The sequence below is a fragment of the Tachypleus tridentatus genome, chromosome 8, assembly GCF_004210375.1.
Source record: "Tachypleus tridentatus isolate NWPU-2018 chromosome 8, ASM421037v1, whole genome shotgun sequence".
NCBI lineage: Eukaryota > Metazoa > Arthropoda > Merostomata > Xiphosura > Limulidae > Tachypleus > Tachypleus tridentatus.
This window is the reverse complement of record NC_134832.1, coordinates 32857276-32867797: the sequence shown is the minus strand read 5'-3', so window position 1 is coordinate 32867797 and position 10522 is coordinate 32857276.

Sequence of the window (10522 nt, the reverse complement as noted above, 5' to 3'; positions counted from 1 at the left end):
CGGGTAAGACTGGCAAAGTATAAACAACTGTGTAAACTGTATCGTTTTTAATCAAAATGTAATCGAGTGATTAGACATCGATAAATGTTTACGAAAAAAAGTAGTTTTTGAGAAGCTAAAAATCTATTATGTTAATAATATTCGAATTTATTTGTTAACAGCGTGTGTGTGTTTTCTTATAGCAAAGCCATATCGGACCGAGGGGAATCAAACTATTGATTGTAGCTTTGCGAATCCGTTGATTTAACGCTGTACCAGCATGGAAATTTGTCACGACTATTCGAACGCAACATATGACTGTCAGGTTAACAGTGTTGTGTTTATTGTATTATAGCCCGACTGATGAGTTCTGGATTGAGCAAAGCGTGTTGCGACAATGGATAGTGCGAATACATTGTGGTTACAATACAATTATCATACATTCTTCCGCTTCTTAAAAATTCGTAAAGAACTGGATGAAATATACAATGGTTAAATTTTAATAGGTTTATAGCTAATGTCTTATGACAAGTATAATAATCAATACCTTATCGTCATATGTAGACAGTTCACTGATACTTAATGCTAGTATTTAAATCGATAGCAAAGTTTCTTTAATGATTCGTTACAATTGTGAACGAAGTAGACTCTTTGTGGACTGCTTAAACTTAACAAGTTTAGTATTTATTTTAATTGTATTAAGTAACACAATTAATATAAATACACTGATTTATACATTGTACACTTTTCAAGTTAATTGTACCAAACAATGAATAATTAGAAGTAAAAAATTATATAATTTGCTGGGAATGTTTGTTGAGAGTCTTGTGAAATTCTGTTCTTACAAATCAATGATGCTAAAATAGGTTTGCGAAGCTCAATGTTTGGTATCAAAAAACTGGATAAAGTCATGAACGAGGACTAGCGTGTGTGGAGTAACAACCCATCTATTGTTAGTTTTAACGCCTTGTGACTTGTTGGTTTGTTTTGAATTTCGCGCAAAGCTACACGAGGGTATCTGCGCTAGCTGTACCTAATTTGGCAGTGTAAGATTAGAGGGACGGCAGCTATTCATCACCACCCACCGCCGGCTCTTGGGCTACTCCTTTACTAACGAATAGTGGGATTGACCATCATGTTATAACGCCCCGACGGCTTAAAGTGCGAGCATGTTTGGTGCGACGGGGATTCGAACCCGCGACCCTTAGATTACGAGTCGAGTGGCTTAACCACCTTGCATGTGCCGGGCTATGTAAGGTGTTAGTAACTATAGTAACATAATGAGCAAAACCTGTGACTTTACAATGGGTCTCACTAAAGAAAAATATATTTTCAAGTAATGAACAAATATTTTATAGAAATAGATAAATATTTAAATAATATTTGCTAATAGCGTTTGTTTCGTCGAAAGTTTCGAGTCTCAGTATTTGCTGTTTCTTGAAGAAGAACTTAGATCGGAAACGTTCCGAAAAATAACAAAATTTGGCATCTGTTGGTTAAGTATTTCTTTTGTTTTCATTTTTACCAATTATCTTTCATAATTTGAAAACATCCTAAAAATTAGCTTTCAGAAGGATAATTAAACTCAGCTAGGAAATTCTTTCAGCGTATTATTCAAATTTAACCTCAAAATAGTAAAAGATTTTGTTATTAACAAAATAACAGTTGGAGAGCAGTTCTGCTATAAAGTTCCTATTAAATTACGAATAACAGACTTGAATAAGTAGCTAACTTGAACGAAGTTCCATGCAATTTATAGCTCATTTAATGAACAAACACATGAGTCATCGAAACTTAGTTGCATGTTTGATGATGGTTTTGGCCGTTAGATTTCTAAAAAAACACAAAACGTTGATGAAATTCATAGTTTAATTACGTTTTCTTTCCGAAAGAAATATTAAAGTTTTGTCATTTCAGCTTTTCACATTCCTTTCTAGGTAACATACGAGATCAATATTTTCGAAATTAATTTGATAGAAGGGTAAATTAGCGCCATCTGCATTTATATAATTGTATTATATTATTTAAAGATTAATTTTAATTTCTTAAACCGACAGAACGCTTCGTTTTGTTGTTTCCTTTACACGGTTACTCTAACATTAAAACCAACTGCATGGTTACCCACATTTTTCAAGTGTTATTACTTATGTGCAAACTTCACATAACATATGATTTATTTCTGTATTTAGGAATCTATTGAAAAACAAACAAGCACTTCTATCGTTCAGCTAATTTTTCCAAGATAACCATCACAAGAAATGGGAACGTGCGAAATCAGAATGGTTTACGTGAAAAGAAACCAAAAATCGCTAATGTATTAGTTCATTTTAACATTTCGTGTCAAATTTAGTATTTACGAGAAGTGAGCCTATTTTTGAACGTAGTATAATACTGAAGAACAATAGTTAACTATTCGAAAGTGTTAAGAGTTTCTAGGCCTTTTCAAATCAACTAATTTTGTTTTTGGCGATCCTTTATGTTAATTTTTCATCATATTATGAGAACAAATATTTATTTTTGTTAAGGTCTTTGCTGCTGTTTGTTAAATTTCGAGCACAACTTTTCGTAGAGGTGTGGCTGCGTGGGGTCTGGCCTCCCTTAAAAATCTAGACATATTGATCACGTATTATTTTTCAGCTTTCTTGTATCTTTAACTCGTTTCGTATTATTTAATAAAAAATAAACTTACATAAATGCTATTGCGTTTTATGTCTACTGTTTTAATGACCATTTTATTAAAAATTTACATCGATTTTAGCTTTTAATTTATTGCCACCTCCAGCCATAAAATTTTATGCCCTCGACCCCGAGTCGAAAACCTAGCTATGCCACTTGTTTCTCGAGGGCTATCTGTGATGAAACTTCCTATCATGATATTCTTTCTGCTTTGATACGTAAAGTTAGGCCTGGCATAGCCAGGTGATTAGGAAACTCGACTCGTAATCTGTGGGTTGCGGGTCACACCAAACGTCTTTGTCCTTTCAACTTTTGGGGCATTATAATGTAACGGTCAATTCCACTATTCGTTGGTAAAAGAGCAGCTCAAGAGATAATAGTGAGTGTTGATGACAAGTTGCCTTGCCTATAGCCTTATACTGTTAAATCAGGGACGGCTAGCACAGCTATCCTTCGTGTAGCAAGATTTATATATATGTTAATGTTCAAACAATAATTAAACAATAGAATACAAGGTGTCTTAATATCTTTACAGTAGCAAAAACAATATTTTAAGTTTCTTTGTTTTATTTCTAAGCACGAAACTACAAATTTGACGACTTACAACGCTAATAACCGGGTTTCGTTACCCACGGTGGGCTCAGCACTAACAACCCACTGTTTAACTTTACGCTTAATTATGAACAAACTATAATACCATAGGTATTAAAACTCAAGTTTTAGCGTTATAAGTCTTTACATTTAAAGCTGAGCTATATAGGAAAGTGTGCAATTTCAAGTATGTTATACATTAGATTAGTTCGACTCATAATCTGAGGGTCGCGGGTTCGAATTTCCGTCGCACGAAACATGCTCCTCCCGTTTCAGCCGTGGGGGCGTTATAATGCTACGGTCAATCCCACCATTCATTGGTAAAAGAGTAGCCCAAGAGGTGGCGTTGGGTGGTGATGTCTAGCTGCTTTCCCTCTATTCTTACAGTGCTACATTAAGGACGGCTAGCGCAGATAGCCCTTGAGTAGCTTTGCGCGAAATTCAAAACAAAACTAAACAGAATAAAACATTATATTAGGAAATGTTCTATAAACACTAAAATTATAGCGTTTGTAAATACAGCCAAGGCCAAAATGTTTACATATTGTGTTTCAAATAAGATCATCATTATTAAGGTGGATTACAAACACACTTAGTGCTGTAGAATTACGTACTACATCAAACATTACATGTGTAATTGATATATGTTTGGTAAGTTTTTGTTATAACAAGTGAAATTCCGAATAAAACATCTTTCTACAAGTGTCTGATAAAATGCTTAATTTTTTTAAATAAACCTTCCATGATGTACATAGATATCTGTAAACTTATATCACTTGATATTAGATATTTAGTAATTGGGGTTTTTTCTCGTACTCTAATAAACTATGCAAGGCAGCATGTCATGCTGTCGATTAGGTTATTGATGTAATTAACTACTATTTCATCCCAGTTTGTCACTAGAAGATGTTGCAACTCAACTATAGTAACTGGTTTAAAGTCGTATTTAGCAAATTTCCTGCTCAGTCCTGTTGAACAGTTCCCAGTGGTATTACACTTTTCAGACATTGCTGACCAAGGTGATCTTGTAAGGCCCTCCTGATCGATATTATTCTGTACAATAATCGCGCTGACAGAAGTGGTATTGTCATCTTGGATCACAGAGTTATTACCAAAATTGCCCTATTATATGGCAGATATATCGTCTGTAGGAGACATCACTGACGTTTCTCTGCAGAATATAAAGAGCAGTTTACCACTATAGGAATAGCCGCACAAACTGGTACTGCTCCAATCCCTGTTTGTACCCTGTGGGAAAGATAGTCTTCCCGCACCTGTTCTCCAAGTAAACGACGAACGAGAATCTTAACGTAATTTAACAACCATAAAACAGGATTTTCTGAATTCTGTTTAATATCGTTTTGCAAAAAGCCCTTCTTGCAAAATACCTTTGCTTGGTCAACTTCCTATTCACTTTTCTCCTAGATACCTTGGAATAACTGTGTTCATGCCATTCCAGTTGTAAGGTCTTGCAAGACTTCTTTGGATATTGATCAAAACACAGTTATCTCGGACAATGTTTTCTATAGTCCGATGACGTTTCGTGATTCTGGATACAGTTTACTTGGAGTACGCTACTATTCTAGTAATGTCCATTTGCTTCATACCAGTTTTTGGCTGTCAGACAATTTGACGCTTTATAACTTCTCGCACGTAACGAGACATGACTCTACACCCATGGCAAAGAAATAGTATGAATAAAGCTTTGAATGTTTCGAAAAAGATTATTATAAAAGAACACCTTTTTATATAAGACAAGTGTGTATGTGTGAATTGAAGAACAAATGTTCAAAACAACTTATACTGACCAGAATAACAACTCATACGTATCTGCCTTATCACACGCTACATTCTATGTTACTACGCGGGCTTTAACCTCAAGAATTACTCCATACCTGTAGACAATAACATTGATATAGAATAGTATATAAACATTTTGACCAAGAGTGTAATACAAAAAGGAGATAAAATTCTTGCCACTTTGAAAACAGTCTAATACATTTTTCTCATGTTGAGTTTTTATTGTGTTTTCTGGAACATCTGATAAATTAGTATTGCTGAGTTTACTACATTATTGTTTATCTCTTTCATTGCAATTGAATTATCCTCGATAATTTATCATAAATAAATTTGCATAAAAGTGGGAATAAGCAATATTTAGTGTACACTTTACGATTATTTTAAATATTTGACAGCACAGAAAATGATAGGCCTAGCATAGCCTGGTGTTTAGGGTGTTTTCGTCTAGCATTTATAGCACTACATTTAACAACATAAATTGATGAATTCAGTAGTGTTTGGCTGAATTATCTATAATGTGCATCTCCCGGTGGAACAGTGCTAAGTCTACGTATTTACAACGCTAAAATCTTTTGATCTTCCGCAATGGACAATGGTTTATTCTCTATCGACGAAAAAATAAATTGTAATGTGTTTAGCGCAGGTTAAACACTGAACCTTTCTACTATTAAGTGCAAATAACAAAAAAAAAACATTTTATAAATGTAAAATAATGTAGAAATGACTGCCAAAAAGAATGAAAACAAGACTAGAGGGATGGTAGAGCTACACATAGATCATTTTTACATGTCTTTCAATACGAAATTTTAATTTTATACTATAAAATGAGCAAGTAAAACATAGCTGCAAGGTCGGTCATTTCGACCATTTTCGTAGCGAGAAGTCTATAACTGTATGTAATAATCGAGACATGTTTTGACTCTACTTATTTTCAGTGTGCATAAGCCTTAGGCTCTTAGTTGCATTACTTTGATGCCCAGCAGACATTATCATAATATTGTGATAAACAAGCTGCATACCAACAGTCATCATGAACTTCCAACTGCAATAATATGAAGGGCAAGTATGCATTTTATAGTGTAACATTAAATTTTAACATTGAAAGCTATGTAGGGATGATCCAGCTATATTTATATAAATATATTGCACTGATATATCTACATAATTTTACATTTACAAAATTTATTTTATTACTTGTTTTGTAACGCCCTTCCCCTCCGACTGAAAGTTAGTGTATTCTAAGAATGTGTTTAATAAAAATTAACATTGTTTGTAATAATATGTTTATCCTTTCACATTATACAAAGTACAGGTGTTGACTTCCTAAAGACATCGATTATCTAGCATACGAAGCTTTGATTATTTTACATGTTGCAGTAATTTAATTTTTCTCTATTATTGGCTGATGATTCATGTTTCACCTTGTATTTAAGCTCTAGAAAGGAACACCAAATTTTTGTAAGACAATTAACTTCAATGGGGTAACGGCAATATCGTTTACACTAGATTTATGATTTAAAACAAATTATTACTAGTTATTACAACCAGACAATGACATCGTTCACTGACCAGAAACACATAGAGTACACCTAAGTTTAAACTAACGTTAGGATTAAAGAGGTTGTACAGTTACCTCGATTGAAACAACAAGATGAAAAATGAACAAATTTGATGGATTTGTCACTTTCTGGATTTGGTATCTCAGCTATGGTTTCTTCTCTTCTTTTGGGGCTTGTTGGGTAAAAAACAAATGAAAATGAGTGGCAATTATTATATAAAGTAAAACTCTGTCACTGTTGATTTTTAGCGTGTATATTTGTATTATACCTATTAAGTACCTTGGCCACTCATAGATATAGAGACTGCTGACTCTGTGGTATGTACATAAACTATACGTAGTACCACTTGAAAGAACAATGTGAAGTTTATTTTAAAATGTGAATCAGTTTTTTCATCGAACATTTAGAGGGTTCTATTCACTTTTCATACGGTTTATTTCAAACTTTATTTAGAAATCCTCTGTATATCTGCATTTCTACAGATGTATGTTTGTTTTTGAATTTCTCTCAAATCTTACACAGAGGATATCTGCGCTAGCCGTCCCTAAATTGGTAGTGTAAAACTAGAGGGAAGCTAGTCATCACCACCTACCGCCAACTTTTGGGCTACTGTTTTCCCAACTAAAATGGGATTGACCATTACATTATTATAACGCCCTCACGGCTGAAAGGGCAAGGAAGTTTGGTGTGACGAGGGTTCGAACCCGTGATCCTCGAATTACGATTCTACAAGTGTACAAACATAAATTTGTATATTTTAAATTCCCATTTTATTGCTTACATATACATTCATACATATTAAGAACAGTAACATCAGATGTTTTGCTATTTCTGTAATGTATACTCTTTACAAAACATTTGGTTATATGGTTTTGTATCTGGTTTGTAAGAAAACAGACAAAAGAAAGCACAGAACGCACTTATCAAGTATTATCACTGCAATATTTGGTTCTTACGACGTAGGAAGTGTAGTTTGTAAAACATCGTAAAAAATCTACGGTAACGTGGCGTCAACTCAAACCGCTCGTAAAAACTCTTCCGAATGACTACGTTTGATTTGTTTATGTAAATCCTATGAAAATGCACCAGAAAAAGAAAGATAATAAAAAGTTGTTCCTTGCAACTAGACAGATAGACAACTTGTCGATATTGTCATATCAATGCTTACAAAAGTTGACATTATTGATGCGAAATTAATCTAAACTGGCTGGTTTGACGAATATTTATAACGCACTATCAACATATGAGGACTACAATATCTGACTCTGTTAGCTCTCATTAGCTCAGTAATTGAGAATAATATGTTTAACCGTAGAGACTATTTATTGCAGGTCATCGCTTTAGTTTTACGTATCAAAATAACATTACAGATTATCTAGCTTCCAACTAACGGGGTGTTTTACGTTTAATAGATTTAAAAAGTTAAGAAAAAAAAACTGCACCATATTTGTAGAATAAGTTGTCAGAATATTTACACAAAATTCTGAAGTTAAATTTATATCTTCTTATGAAAAGTTCTGACGTTAAATGATAATAATAACATCTGATCAGAATAAGCTACGTACTTAAAGCGACTTTAAAAACCTCAATAAAGGTCCAGCAATGTCAAGAAGTTAAGGCGATCGTTTCGTAATGTGAGAGTCACTGGTTCGAATCCCTGTCACACCATATATGTTTCCCCTTTCAGTCGTGGAGGTGTAATAATGTGACGGTCAATCATACTATTCTTTGGTAAAAGAGTACCCCAAGAGTTGGTTATGGGTGGTGATGACTGGTTACCTTCTTTCTAGTGTTACACAGTTAAATTAGGGACGGCTAGCGCAGATAGCCCTCGTGTAGGTTTGCGTAAAATCCAAAAACAAACATTTAGATTAAAAACCAGACTTGCATAGATTTTTGTTTTAGCGATACATTTCGTCGTGATACTTCTTTTTACGTTTTTGAGATGACGCACGTGATTTACTAGGTTATAGAGAGTATTCTGAAGTTTTATAACTTTTACATAGAATAATAACAATAGAATAAGTGGTCGGAGTAGCTCAAGAGTTGGCGGTGAGTGGTGAAAGCTAGTAGCCTTCCTCTGGTCTTACACAACTAAATTAGGGAAACCTACCGCAAATAGCCCTCGTGTAGCTTTGTGCGAAATTAAAAACAAACAAACAAATAAAAATCAGTAATACCTAATCAAAGTAAGCTACGTGTTTACACTATAAATCGAATTTGCCATCAATAGAAGTTATTGTTTGTTTATTTCAAAGCAAAACCTATTTACTGTGTCATCCCTGGAACTGAAACCCTGATTGTAGCGTTATAAGCCCGTAGACTTGCTATTGTCTCACCAGAGGACGTATAGCTAATTAGGTAAACTTAACTTACGTACTTATTCATAAGAATGTAGATAGCATCGTTTGATCAGATGGATATTCTCACTATTAATGATATTTATGGCTGTAATCCCAGTAATATCTCCAGGAGTTTGGCCAGCTAAGGACTTTTAGATTAGTCTTAAGTAGAAATTCTAAACAAACAATGGAAATATATTTTACTTTCAAACACTCAGTTTATGACATCACCAGTTTGATGTAGCTTTCTAAGTTAATTTCAAGTAACTCAGTACACTTTTCGGGAATATTGAAATATATTTTTATCAAGGTAATTATATAGTCTAAATTTATTCGAAATTCAATTGCGTGTTGTACTAGTTCTACTACATTAATTTTGGCGCAGATAGCCCTCGAGTAGCTTTGCGCGAAATTCAAAAACATTAATTTTGAAAAAAATAACAAACAAACAAATATTTCACATCGAAAGTTTTTCAAATGGCTCCCGATAGAACAGCAGTAAGTCTTCGGATTTACAACACTAAAATCAGGAGTTCGATTCCCCTTGGAAGCTAGCATATAGTGTGATGTGGCTCTACTATACAAAAACAACAACAACATACACACCGTATTCAAATCCGTGTTTGCTCAAACAAGCTGAACATAATGATTAGTTATTTATATTTAATACAGCATCATATGCCACGCCCTCTATATTATTGACCTAACAACGTAAAAATAATTATCTGTAGTTAATATAATATGTTTCTATTCCTTTGAGTCGCTTGCTCTGCAATCATCAGGCTGTGGGTTCGATACCCTCTCCCACTAAACATTCTTGCTCTTTCAACAGGGGGAACTTTATAATGTACTGCCAATCTCACTGTTCATCGGTAAAAGAGTTGGCAGTGGGTAGTAATAATGAGCTGACTTTCCTCCACTCTTTCACTGTTAAATGTGGGATCGTTTAGGGAAAATAACATATTCCTTTTTTTTACATAATATAAATAGTGAGTTTTTCCTTATCAGTAGCTGAGTAATTAAATAATATATTTAATAAATTCAATAAAATATTAAAATAAAAAGAGGTGACGTAAAACAAAGATTAGAGTATGCTGGTAAATCGACCAACTAATTAAAAACTATTTATTTTTTGCTTGCTTTTAAGTTCAACATTTCTAAGCCTTCCATTTTTTAAAGTACATTTTGATTTAGTTTTATTGTGATTTGAACGATTTAATCTAGAGCAGAAATCAAGGCTCAGAAAACTTGGAAATGAAACGAGTAGAATAATTCTGGTTTGCAAATCTCTCTCAGTCTATATATTGTTGATAGTTCATAAAACGTTAATGACTTTATTTAAGATTTTTATACCAATAGAATGTTGAGTATTTTTTGTACGTTTCTAATAATGCATTTCCTTTGAATATTAAATATTTCTATTTAAAAGTACTTCATTTATTCTTATATTTGATACGTTATTAAAATACGTTTCATGTTACACTATTTATTAACTTAATATATATGGGTTCCATACGGGCTTTATAAAAAGATTTATTTCAAAGTTTTAAAGTAAGAATACCAAGGTCCGAGAAA